The following is a 13,226-nucleotide window of genomic DNA, read 5'->3' as shown; positions in this document are numbered from 1 at the left end:
ACTTTAATATCACAGATGAGGCCTCAGAAAGGCCAAGTGACTTCATCAGGGTCACACAGCTTCTCCGGGGCCAGGATACCAAGCCAGGGATCCTGGCATCCAGTCCGGTCACCAGTCCACCCCACGCTACGCTACACTAACTTCCAAGTTGCAGCACAAGGGAGTAATGTGCCTTTCAAAGAAATCAAGTTTCAAGGAACAATAAGAAAAGAGAGAGGGGAGGGCAGGAAAGAGAAGAGAGGAGATGGAAAGAAAAGGAAAGGGAAGAGAAGAGGAAAGGGAGGATTAAAAAGAAAAAGAGGAAAACGTCAGCCCTTGTTTAACAGTACATGCTAGGCAGGCCTGGGCCTCACCTGGGTCACATCTAACTCATTGCCAGGTTGACCTGTCAAAACATCATATACACAAGGGATTGAGGAGCCTGCCGGGAGGAAGGCTGTCTGAGCAAGCATCGATAAACAGGGCTGCTCTGAAGAGGACGGGTGGTGGTTGGTTTGCTCTAACTGGAAGGAGTGTGTGTGTATATACACATGTATGTATACAGAGAGAGACCAGGTGTAGCCAGTTTTGTTACTGGCTCACAGATGGGGCATCAGAAAGGCCAGATGACTTCATCAGGGTCAGACGGCTTCTCAGGTGTCCCAGAATCCGGTCAGGTCACCGGTCTGCCCCTCACGATGCTACACTAACGTCTAGCTTGCAGCACGAGGGAGCTGCGCCCCTTTATTTTCTGGACCCGGAGGGGACTAGTCCCACTCTTCCGACAGCACCCTCTGTGTTCCTTGACTTGCCTCTCACCCCACCTCTGGGCCCCACAAGCCTCTGACCCAGTGGAGAAATCCCGGACCCTCCGCTCCAACAGATCTGCGCAGACAGCAGTGAGGGGCCGAGCCCCTCTTTGGGATGTGCCTGCAGACCGGACTCGATGCTGCATACTGAAGCAGCCCCGAGCAAAGAAGGAGGAGGTGACAGCCAGCGCAGAGCAGCAGTCTGCGCCATCGACTGGGTCATCGGTGAGCATCTGTGAAATCTTTCCTGGGAACCCTAATATGCTTAGTTTCTCTGATGGGGGATTTTTTTTTTTTTAAGAAATATGCCTTAGCAGATGGTCAATATACATTATCATTGTAGCTATTACTGCATGAGTAACTCCTGGTGTGAGAATATGTAAAATAAACAGATAAAAGTAAGACATCTTAAAAAAAAAATCCCTTGGGGATAAACATTTATGTTGTCATTTTTAATAAGTTCATGAATATGCAAAGTCTGCACAAACACTTTGCCCGCCAGTGATGTTAAGTGGACAAATTGGCCTAATGATGAAGTCTGTGGGACTGGAGGGACTGAAGCCCTGGGTCAGGCTGCACAGGCAGGGCGGCTTTTTACAGCGAAATCACAGTGACAAGTTCCCAGTGTTGGAGGTCACGGGAAGGTGGCAGGTCACAACCACGAGCAATGCTGGCTAGCCTGTTATAAAGCATGATCGCTACTAATTCTGAAGTATAAAAAAAATTATCTCAATTATTGAAAAGTTTTCCACCAGCTTCTTCACTTTTAAAGTACTTTAAGCAGGAGGTGTGATTACATCCCCCCTTTCTATTATTTTGAAGTTAGGATTTCAGGAAAATTAGAAAATTATGTGCTACAAATTCTCTTTCTATAAACATTAAGTAGAAAGAAAACTCACATTGTGTTGTCAACCTAAATTATGGGTGAAATGGAAGACCAAAACCGTATGCATCCATATACATTGACTGTTGTGGCAGACTTAATTAGTAAAATTAGTCAAACCCGCCAGCCAAGCTGTGTCAAACCAAACCGGCACAACCTGTGTTTGCTGGCACAGCAATACAGTTAAATAAACTGAGACTATTTTGATGTAACACAATCCTGGCTTAATAACAATACCCAAGACTATTACTAACCTTCAAATAAAACTATAAAGGTATTCTGGCCTTCAGAGAGAAAGAAATAGACAAGTTTCTTAAAATACTCAACAATGCATCCCGAAAGGGCTTATTTAATTAATCTGGAAAATCCTCTAATTTGCTGGATTTCTGGGGAAAATTCCCCAGTGGAACCCTTACATCCAAGAAGAGAGGTCCTTCCAGTGACTCTCAAATTGCACTAGGCAACCTAATTTCATCAGATACATTATGCTTGAAGAGTTAGACTATGAAATATATTGTTTTCAAAGAAAAAAGTCACAGATATAACCTTAGCTAGGCAATGATTTCCACATATAAAATCCAGGCAAATTAATTTCATCTGTCATGCCACCTATAACCATCCATAGGTTTAATAAGAATTTATTCAGCATGTGTGTGCGTGCTAAATTGCTTCAGTCATATTCAACTCTATGAGACCCTACGGCCAGGCTCCTCTGTCCATGGGATTCTCCAGGCAAGAACACTGGAGTGGGTTTCTGTTCACCAGCATAAAGGTATCTATTTGTCCTCTTTATATACTCTTAAAAATACTTGGAATCTGGGGGACACTAATCTGAGTAGCGGACTGCTCTCTTTACGATATAGCATTCCTTTTGGAGTTAACAGAAGTATTCTCTCCTTCAAAGTTTGACTAAATTTACTTGACTTCTTATGCAGGATGACTAATTTGCCTAAAATGGAACAAGAAAAAAAAAAATCTTAAAGACTGAGAAATCGAGAAATCCTTAGGGTGCCGTCCTCCTAGGTTTTGTTAGTAGGTGCCATTTGGTGACCTCAGCAAAGGTGGTCATGATAGAATGCCTGTCTGAACTGTCAGCTTGACTAAGTACATTTCTAAAGCTTTCCATATTGGCATTTAATCTTTTATTTAGTCACGGAAACACGAAGTCACCATTTTTAAAACTGCCAAGAGAAATTGGGGGAGAAAAGTGCTATCTTTCTTCAGCTCCCAGCAAAACACTCCAAGATAATAGGAAGACAAGAATATTTCTTCCATTAACCCCTTGACCCTGCAAGTTAATGGCTTTTTGTTGCAAATATATCAACAAACAGGGCCCCATGTGAGCTTCTAACCCAGGGAGTGAGGTCTGTGCAATGACATGGACTAGGGTCCAGTGCCCCATCCTGACACCTAATACACTTAATGGGAGGGCTGGGATGCCCAGAAGTTGGCCAGGAAGCCCGACAGTCTTCTTCTTAGAACAACTTCTAAGGAAACACACACAGACACTGAAGTAATTACTTTAAACTTAAGCATACCAGAAGAGTCACATCTATGCTTTGCCTTAATCTAAAGGTCTTCCCCTATTGCATAATGAAGGTGACATTTTTATTATCAATGCAGGACTCAAAATCTATGCAAAGATGAAAATGAGTGCCCAAAACTTGGAAACACGATTTTAAGCAATTTCCTAAAAGAAAACACATTACAATTTGCATAAACTATCCAACTAATATGCTTTAGCTACTCTTTAAAAGCACGACAATGGCAATCAAAATTACTATCACTTCCTATTATTTTAATATTAAGATTGTGTGGGGATTTCCCAAATTAAAATGTTAGTAAGTAAGGTCTTCATCAGGTTGATTTGGGATGCAAGAAAAAAAATGACTTAATTTCTTCAAAATCAAAATCTCATCAGAAATATACTTAAACAAATGAGAAATCTTTATGGAATAAAACAGCATTAAATTATTATATTTTTCATAACTTTTTCCTAACTGTAAACATGCCCCTTGTCTAACAATTTCCTTCAGGTAATTTTCTAAAAGAGGAAATATTATGTTAGAGAACATATTAAAATATCTCAATATATACTGTTAAATTAACCAGTTCTACTCTAGAGACTCTGTCCAAATGTATATGTTATTAAATTTTTGTGTAATAAAAAATCTGAAAATCATAGTTATTAGAATTATTTAATTCAAATCACCATTAAAAACTAATTTGGAGTAAAAACTCAGATTTATAAATGTCCCATTATTTCTGAGCTATTGAAATAAGATTATAGCAGTAGCATTACTCATTTATGTGGCTACAACCATATATCATATTAAAATAAATAATGCTTTAAGAAATGACAGGACTTAGAGAATAAAGTAAGTTCACTTTCTAAATTATAAATAGCATTTATATTAGCTTCATCAATTAATATTTATTGCATACTATAATGTAGTAGGTTACCAATGAAATATGACTAGAACCCCCTCGAAAGTAACATGACTATGAAGGTTTCACCTATGAAATCCAGTAATGAGACAAAAAAGTCACATAGTTGTGTGACTGTCAATCATCCATGTGATATGAGTGATAAATACTGCTTTGGGGAAGAAACTTCAGATACAAGTAGGGAAACAATAACCTTCTGAAATCAGAATAGTGCTGCAGATTATTAAGATAAATCCAAGTTGATAAACTGTAGAAAAACTGAAAGCTAAAGAACATGGGGAAAAGATTAAACTTCTGTCAGTGTACTTACAGGAATATTTTCCCTAAATTTATACCTAAGTCACCATTTCCAATTACATTTTATGCTAAATTCATTTAAAGTAAGTGAAATAATGTTTACAAGTTGGTTTTGCCAGCTGCTAATGCTAGTTATTACAATTATGAACAGTAACAGTAATAAATATAATAGAACATATCTGAAAACAACTACTCCAGTAGAGTTCCCTAGTCTGACATTATTAATTATACATCTATATATATATATATATATATAGTAAGTTAGTAAAAAGTCAACTTTAATCTCAAAATGTACTGGCCTTTACATATAAGGAAAGTCCTATTAACTCAGTAGGATGTGAACTTTAAGTTTTGGGTTTTTTTTTCAATTTTGGTCATAAAGTACACTGACACAGCCTTATATTTTATATTGTCCTTTCAAGACTACTCATTCATTCATTTATCAAAAAATATCTACTGAGTTCTTTTATGCTATTAGCACTGAGCAAAAGCAGTCACAATCCAGGTTCTCACAGAATTGGTAGTCTAGTTAGAAACAGATATTACTCAAATATTCTTCATGGCACTTATCACACACATGGATAAAGATCTATAGTTATGAAAAAAGCTGTGAAGGACCAGTAGTCAGTGCAAAAGAAGCCTGCATCTGGGGTTTGGGGACAAGCAAGCATTAAGTAACTGAGAGAGAAGGTGGGGGGAAAGGATCCTTAGCAGAAGGGACAGCGGGCAGAAGAAGGGAAGTGACACAGAATGTGTGCGTGCAGACTACAGGGTGAGACAGGAGAACACACCATACAAACGCGATGGACAGGGTGCAAGTTTGGGTCACTATCCCAAGGCAACTGGTAGGCACTGAAGGGTTTTAAGCAGAGGGATGACATGCTCAGATCTGGGTTCTGAAAACATCATTCTACCTGCACACTGGAGAATGCGCTGGAGTAACCGTCTGGGGACCATTTAAAAGGATATTGCAAAAAAAAATAAAAATAAAAGGATATTGCAATAGTGCAGGTAAGTGGTGATGATAGTCTGGGCTGGGAAGGAGACAGGTCAGTAAGTACAGATGGAAGAAGGTGCAAGAGCAAGATGTTTAGGAGGTAAAATGGGAAGGTCATGGTTATGGATTGGCAGTCAGGAAGGGTGAGGGCTCAAGATTTTGGCTTGACATCCTCAATAACACCATGCACTGTGATAAAGAGCAATAGATGAGGAGGAGCCCAGTGGAGGAAAATCATGGTGTGTTCTAGACATCTGGGACCTGAGAAAATGTCAACAAAAGTGTAGCTTGCGCAGACTTGTAAGGCCTCAGCCTGGGGTTGTTGAGGTAAGACGACTACAGGATGTCCCTTTAAAAATTAAAGCTAAATTTAGAATTAAATTAAAATTGACAAAACTGTAAAGCTTTTACACAAAAATGTATATTACAGATGATGACTTTGCATTGTCTTTATGTCTTTGCACTTCTGAATTGGTGCCCCCACTGAATTGTGCAGTAAGATGGCACTGCCTTTTGCCATCAAAAACAAACAAAAAAGTAGTACACAGTCAAGAAAAGACAAACTAAAATAACAGCAAATTCAACTTTCCCTCCAATAAAAAAGTGATTCAATTACATCTACAGATTCTAAGATCATTGCTGAAAAAGTAAACTTATTTCACTTTTTAGTTCAAGTAATTTCTATTGATACTGAATGAAGATGACATTTTATCCATATAAAAGCATTACTTTAACATCCAGTGTTATTCTGGAAATCATCTGGTTATTCAGATGAAATAGCTCTTCTTTTTCCCACCTTGGTTACTACTAGTTTTCCCAGCCTGGTTGCACTAAAACAATTCTTGGTCATCATTTTCAGTTAGTGTCCTACAGAGAAAAAGTCTAAGAAATTAAACAGAAGGAGAGTATTATTGGTACCACACTGGATCAATTTCCTGTTATAGATTCCAATCACAGAAGAGGCAGAAAACCTTTCAGAGCCACTTATATCAAATATTATCCCCTAACTGAAAAGGCAGGAAGTCAGCAGACAATTCTTCCCTCAGACTTGACAAAAATCGTGGTGATTATTATTCTTTCCCATCAACCACCTGAGGCTCATAAAAACTTAAATATATATAGGTTCATAAAACTCCATATAATATGAAACTGTTCACATCAAGGTCAATGTAAACCTCCCTGTGGCCAAATCAATGGACCCTCTCTTTCTCTTGACCTACTTGGACTTCTCTGCTCTTGGCTTCCACAAGACATACTGAGCTCTCTCATCCAGGCAACACTGTTCCTTCTTGAATTTCGGAAGGTTCGACTCCTTTTCTTACTGCCTTCCAGTCTGTCTACATTTGTTCTTCATTTTATCGCAGTCTTCGAAACACTAGCTATTCTCTTTAAAATGCACGATATCTCCCTACATGACCATACCCAGGGACCTAGCTTTACATACCACACGGCCATTTCAAAAACACAACAACGCATAAGTTACTAATTTCTATGTCACTGTAATTTTCAAAATTAGATATCCACTGCCTGTTCCATATATCTTGTAGGTGTCTCAAACATTGTATGGGTCTAAAGTAGGATCCATTTTTGTTCTACTATTGCAAGTGCTCATCCCTCTTTTTGTTTCCACCAGATCCATAATGAATCAGTGTCCATTCCATTGTTTAATCAAATTCACAGGAACTGTTCTTGATTCCTCTCCCCATCTGCCACCCCCCATCAACCCGCATACCCAATTTATCATCCATTCCTTCAGGGTCTACCTCCAAAGCATATCTCATATCACGATCACCATCACCATCATCACCTCTTGTCAAGAACCCATCTTTCTTCTCTATTATTACTCTCCCTTCTAGAATCCACTCTCCACAGTCACCAAAGTGGCCTTTAAAATTGCAAACAAGCTTGCATGACTTTTGCATTTGAAACATTCTATAGCTTCCCATAAAATCCAAACTGTGCCCTACTAAGGCCTTCCTGGTCTGTCCTCTCCTGCTGCTCCAAACTCAACCTGCCTCACTTCTCACTGAGCATTACCTGCTGTGGCTTCTAGGGCTTGAACACACCACGCTCTGTTCCCCCAATTCCAGGTATGGGGTCGTCCTGCTAACACAGGCCTCTGCCCAGCAGTACGTTCTTGGCTATCTGCCTCCATCCCATCTTTCCAATCCTGTGATGCTGGCCTGGAACTGTTGAAGCTACATATCTTCTTTAGCAGCTGACTTCCTGTTAGGTTCCACCAACAGGGGCAGTAGAAGGAAACTGGCAAGCAGAAGAGGAGAAAAAAACCAGATGCTTCCTATTTCACTCACCACAGAAGAGAAAATGGAGTATCAGCATATTTTAAAAGTAGGTTGAAAGTGTTTGTTTTTTTCTCTCTTTCTTTTAATACTAGGCATTTCATAAAACATATCAACAAAATGTAAACTCCTCTGAGGACAAAGACTGGATCTTATTCATACTACCACAGTGCTGTGACCCATTGCTTATTTTGTCAATATGATTTTGCTGAGGACTATGAGGTGCTTACAATGTTTAATTTTCAATGCACGCTATGACCTAATACAAGAAATATTATTTCTACTCTACTTACACACACACACACACACACACACACACACACACACACAAACTCATGTAGAGAAGATAGCAAAGACAAAATCCAAGGTTATACAGCTAATAAATGATTAAATGAAATTTCCAATTCAATTCTTTTGGACTCCAGTCCCCTCAATCTCCATTAGCCCAGGGTGTTCTTAGTCATTAATATTTACTATTATATTCCTTGACACAAAAAGGTAGAACCCTGTACAAAATAGATGCTCAGTAAATGTTTGTTGAGTAGATACCAGAAAAGACACTTTAAAAAAAATTTAAGTAACTTTGATTTGTTGGCATGGGTAAATAAACGTGATAGCCTTTCTCTTCCAAAGGTAACACAGCTTTGTGGCCAAACTCAGTGATCACACCATTCTAATAAATAAGGGACCCAGGCACTGACTAGGACAATGTTGAGGAAGGAAAAGAAACTGAATCGCCCTGGTTAATGGAATTTTCAATACGGTGATAAATCTAGAATATTGATCTAACTCAAAGGACAGGAATACCAGTGTTCAAAATGACAGCCCAGGTTCTCGTCAAAGTGTTTTGAGGTGCAGACGCTTTGCCCTAATGACTCCATAGAGCTCTGATATTAGTTCAGAAAATCGGCTTTATGTGTCAGATTCTTTCTTTTGACAGAAAAGCTTCGCCTGTGAATGAGGTTTTGGCAGATTACCAAATGATCATTCATACCCAGATAAACAGCTTTAATCTTTGAAGGCTCTTCCTAACCAGTATTCAGCCACAAATAATGAACGCAATTAAAATCTTAAAGAACAAAAATAACCTGGCACTGGAGTGTAGAAGTACATTGATTATGATTGAATAGGAGAGAGAAATATATGTAGGGAGAAAATAACATGTTCTGCATTAAAATACGTGGGTGCATCCACAGTTAGAACAATTCAGAGCTAATCCAATAGTCTTATATCCACAATTAATACAGAACAAGGCAGTGCTAATCTAAATATTCTCATGGATCATATGCAGAAACAAGAGGTGACAGTCATCCCATAATAAACAACTCCTACAGTGCACGATATGATACAAGCTTTATAAAGCATCTTTAATTTTAAAAAACCTTAAATATTATAAGATAGAAATATCAATTCTCAACATTTTTAAATTGAAACATGGTTAGTGTTTGGTTTTTCTTAAGAATATTAAGATTTTGCAAAAAAATTTAATGACATCAATAGAGTACTATAAATGGATTGCCTTTAAGATATCAAAATTAGAGAATATTCTAATTTGAAATATTCACCAAGTTAAAAATATAACTACATAATATAAGTATAAATGCATGCATGCAAAAATATGAGTGAATTCCTATTTGTACATTATTTAGATGCTTTTAAAAGAGTTTTTATTATAGCATATCAATTTTAATTATACTCATATATATTATGTACTGAATGTATGGATGCCAAAGAGGGTTTGTTGGACTCTGAAAGGGTGGTGGAAACAATTACAAGATTCAAAAGTCTTTGCTCCATGTCCCAGCTCATCAATTGAAAATAATCAAAAATTTACAGTTGTTTTGTCAATTCCTTCACATTCCACAGGAAGAAACTGAGGTGCAAAGAGAGATAACATATCCAGATAAGACCACAGCAAAACAAGGAGAAGTAATCAGGTCTCCTGATGTCGGTATCCATGTTTTTATCCCCCTACTTAATTCTGGGTCTTCGTTTTCTCAACTGGAAAACTGGAATAATAACTCCTCTGTAAACCACACATCTTTAATAAGGATCCAAAGATGATGTGGTGCTGAAGAAGACTTTTGAGAGTCCCTTGGACAGCAAGATCAAACCAGTCAATCCTAATGGAAATCAACAATGGATATTCATTGCAAGCTGTGATCCTGAAGCTGAAGCTCCAATTTGGCCACCTGATGCAAAGAGACAACTCACTGGAAAAGACCTTGATGGTGGGAAAGATTCAGGAGAAGGGAGCAACAGAGGATGAAATGGTTGGATGGTATCACCAACTCAACGGACATGAGTTTGAGCAAACTCTGGGAGATACCGAAGGACAGGGAAACCTGGCGTGCTGCAGTCCATGGGATCGCAGAATCAGACATAACTTAGCGAATGAACAACAACAAAGATGATGGGCTCACCACTTCTCAAAGCATGAAGCACTCGGTAGACATACAGATTGTTGGTGCACAGATGTGGCATAGGTCTTTAATCTGTACACATAGAGGCTCAAATGTAAGCCCAAATACCTGCATGCACAATTTCATGTACTGTGTTTAAATGGAAGTGGCCTTCTATCATTTATTAAATTGACCTATTTGTACAATGTAGAACTAATTAGTTTTTATCATACTCTGGGTCAAAAAAAAATGCATATAAGCCATACCTGAAGCTTTACAGAGCTTTTTCTAAAAGGAAAAACGCTGTCGGCAGCAGACACTGGTGGCGCCTTGCTTCATAGCCCTCTGGATCGGCTGAGTCAACCTGCAGCTGAGAACACTTCCTGCCGTTATTCAGTTGCTAAGTCGCACCCAATTCTTTGCAGCCCATGAACTGTAGCATGCCAGGCTTCCCCATCCTTCCTGGTGACTGGCAGTTTCCCAGTTTCCCTACTTCTCTCCTCTGTCCACCCCGGGGCTTGCACAGAGGTACAATCTGGAAATCCAGTGAGGAAACGCACCGTGTTAAGGAGACTTAACACCCCAGGGCGACTCTCAGCCACTGTGTCTTTGTTGGGGGGGTGGGGGGGTGGGTGTGGAAGCATTATTTTGAGTGTCTGTGATAGAAATTCTACTTGCAAATTTATTCTGAAAAATGAACCATCTCTGCAAAACTCTAAGGAGCAATTAGTTAACAGTGACTGCTTTAAATTTGAGTCTTCAAGGTCTACTTTTAATTATGTGAGCAAGGTGTAAAGTGATACATAACTAGCAAATATATAAACACAAAGCTGACCATTTCATTTAGGTCTGACCTATGCTACTCACAGAAATTTAATTAATCCCTTAAGTGTTACAATGCAACATGTCTCTGCCTTGGTGAAAGGTCATTTGACTAGTCCTACTGCATGAATTGTGTTCCTTTTTAAAAGAAAACAATTTCAATTGTGACTCATAGGCCAGCTTGGTTATAATCCCTTTTATAGGAGGACCTCTGAAATATCACATATGCTCCTTCTCAGCAACTTATTCCAACGTACACCAACTCAGAAAACAGACTATCTGTATGTAGTCTGCCCTGGGCCTTCGAAGGGTCTTTGGCCCAAAGCAATAGAATCTTTGGTTTATTGAGAAATGTTTGCTTTTCTCTGATCCAAATTATCAATTGATACTTATTGAGTATACTGATGGCCATGGCATATTTACAGAGTAGAAGACCAGTAAAACAATTTTATAGGTATTAGAGTTTTTATTTCTAAACAAATAGCAAGTGTACTTGCAAAAAACCCACTTAAAGAGAAAACAGTTGCCAATCAAATTAAAGGAAGAAATGCTGGCTTTTAAAATTTATATATTCGACAGGTTGTTTAGGTTTGTTTAAATATATGTAAGAAGTGGATAGAAGCATATTTGGCTCCTCTAATGATCATTTGAATAGTCCATTTTCTTCTAAAAAATATAAAATAAAATATAAATGTAATTAAAAAAATTTTTTTTTAATTTCAATTTTGAGCACTTTCACTTTTCATCATCATATTTATGCAATGTCAGGAAAGCAAATACAGTTATATTCCTAATGGAAATGAGGATGGTTTATAAGCTTGCATTAGAATTTGCAGCGCCTGAGTAATCTACAAGATAAAGAGAGATTCTTTCCAGGTCATATTTTTGGTCTTTTCAGGGTGATGTTCTGGTTTCAAGGAGAAGTTGCAAAATGATATGACTTTTCTCTCTTTCAACCTTCAGAATGTCTATATTTAGTTAATGAAAGCTAGAGATGCTGTAACACAACTTAGTTTAGGCACATCATACAAAGATGGCAGTTTAATTGGATTTTTAAATTTTTTTGCGTGAATAGTTATATGAGACCTTCATGCCATATAGTTTTTATGCAAACATCAATTTTTAATGAATGGATTGAAACAGTTTATATTAATTTTAAAATAGCATTCTTAATACGAAGAATAAAATATATCAGAAATATGTTTAAAAATAATACTGATGGGGTAATTTTTAAATACAGAAAAGTATAAAGAAGAAAATAAAAATGATCCAATATATCACCATTCAAATAAATTATGCTAATAAAAAAAAATCAAACAGTTTTTAAAAGTAGATAATCAGAATCTTCTCTTCCCTACCAGTCCTTCTTTATAGAGCAAACCACTATTAAAAATTCTTTCAAATACTGCTTATCCTCCAGTGTTAGGAGAAGTCACCCTATTTATTTGTGCCTACCCATTCACAACTGAGCGACTGAACTGAACTGACCCATCCTTTAAATTTTCCACATCGTACAATGACTTTTTTATAGGCTGCATAGCATTTCAGTATATAGAAAACATGCTTTTTAATTATTGGACTTGACTACCAGAGAATGGACTAGACTAAATTAAATGAAATACTCTTCTAGGTAAATATTTTGTAGAGTGGTAAAGCCAAGATTTAGTAAAGAGATCTGTGAACTTGCTCTATCGCTGTCTGTCAAGTGCCTGCATTCATGTGATCCACAAATGCCACAGAATAGAATGCAACATTTCTTTGGGTATTATTATTTAGGGAAAGTATTATCTAAAAAAGAAAAACAGCCCCTAAGTCCTTTATGTTCTCAAAGCACTGTAGAGTAATGCTTTTCCTCTTCCATAAACCGTGTTCTAGAGAAGAACAGAAAGCCCCACACAGCTGTCTGAAAAGGGGCGGCCCTGGCATGGAAAGGAAAATGGGGCGCAGTGTTAGGTCTACAGCACACGTTCTACAGTCAGCATGGCTTATTACACTTCTTGGATGCTCAGGAAGATAAGCAGAACGCGGATTTTGTTTCAGGTGAGATCATGGTACAAGTGATAGGGGCCAAGACTCCTTGGTTACTGTTATCCTGCTTATCCCATCAAGCCACCTTTGCTTTGACTTCATATCACATCTCTTCAGTTGAACTCACCGTCAACTTTGAACTTACTCTAGGCAGGGGAAAAAAGACTGCATGCTCCTTAACAATGACAGGTGTTCTTTCTTTATGGCCTTGAGGATAAGTCAGAATTTACTATTTACAAACATTTACTTTTTCGCTCTTTC

At 38.0% G+C, this 13,226-nt stretch overlaps 1 protein-coding gene across 1 annotated transcript in view; it reads right to left on the bottom strand.

Annotated features, from left to right (window-relative positions):
* MACROD2 (mono-ADP ribosylhydrolase 2) overlaps nucleotides 1-13,226 on the bottom strand; it is a 2,149,518-nt gene that overhangs the window by 1,327,833 nt on the left and 808,459 nt on the right. The gene's annotated exons all lie outside the window — the stretch shown is intronic.

Source organism: Muntiacus reevesi, chromosome 2 (genome assembly GCF_963930625.1).
Source record: "Muntiacus reevesi chromosome 2, mMunRee1.1, whole genome shotgun sequence".
NCBI classification, from domain to species: Eukaryota; Metazoa; Chordata; class Mammalia; order Artiodactyla; family Cervidae; genus Muntiacus; species Muntiacus reevesi.
This window is presented reverse-complemented; position numbering and strand designations above follow the sequence as displayed.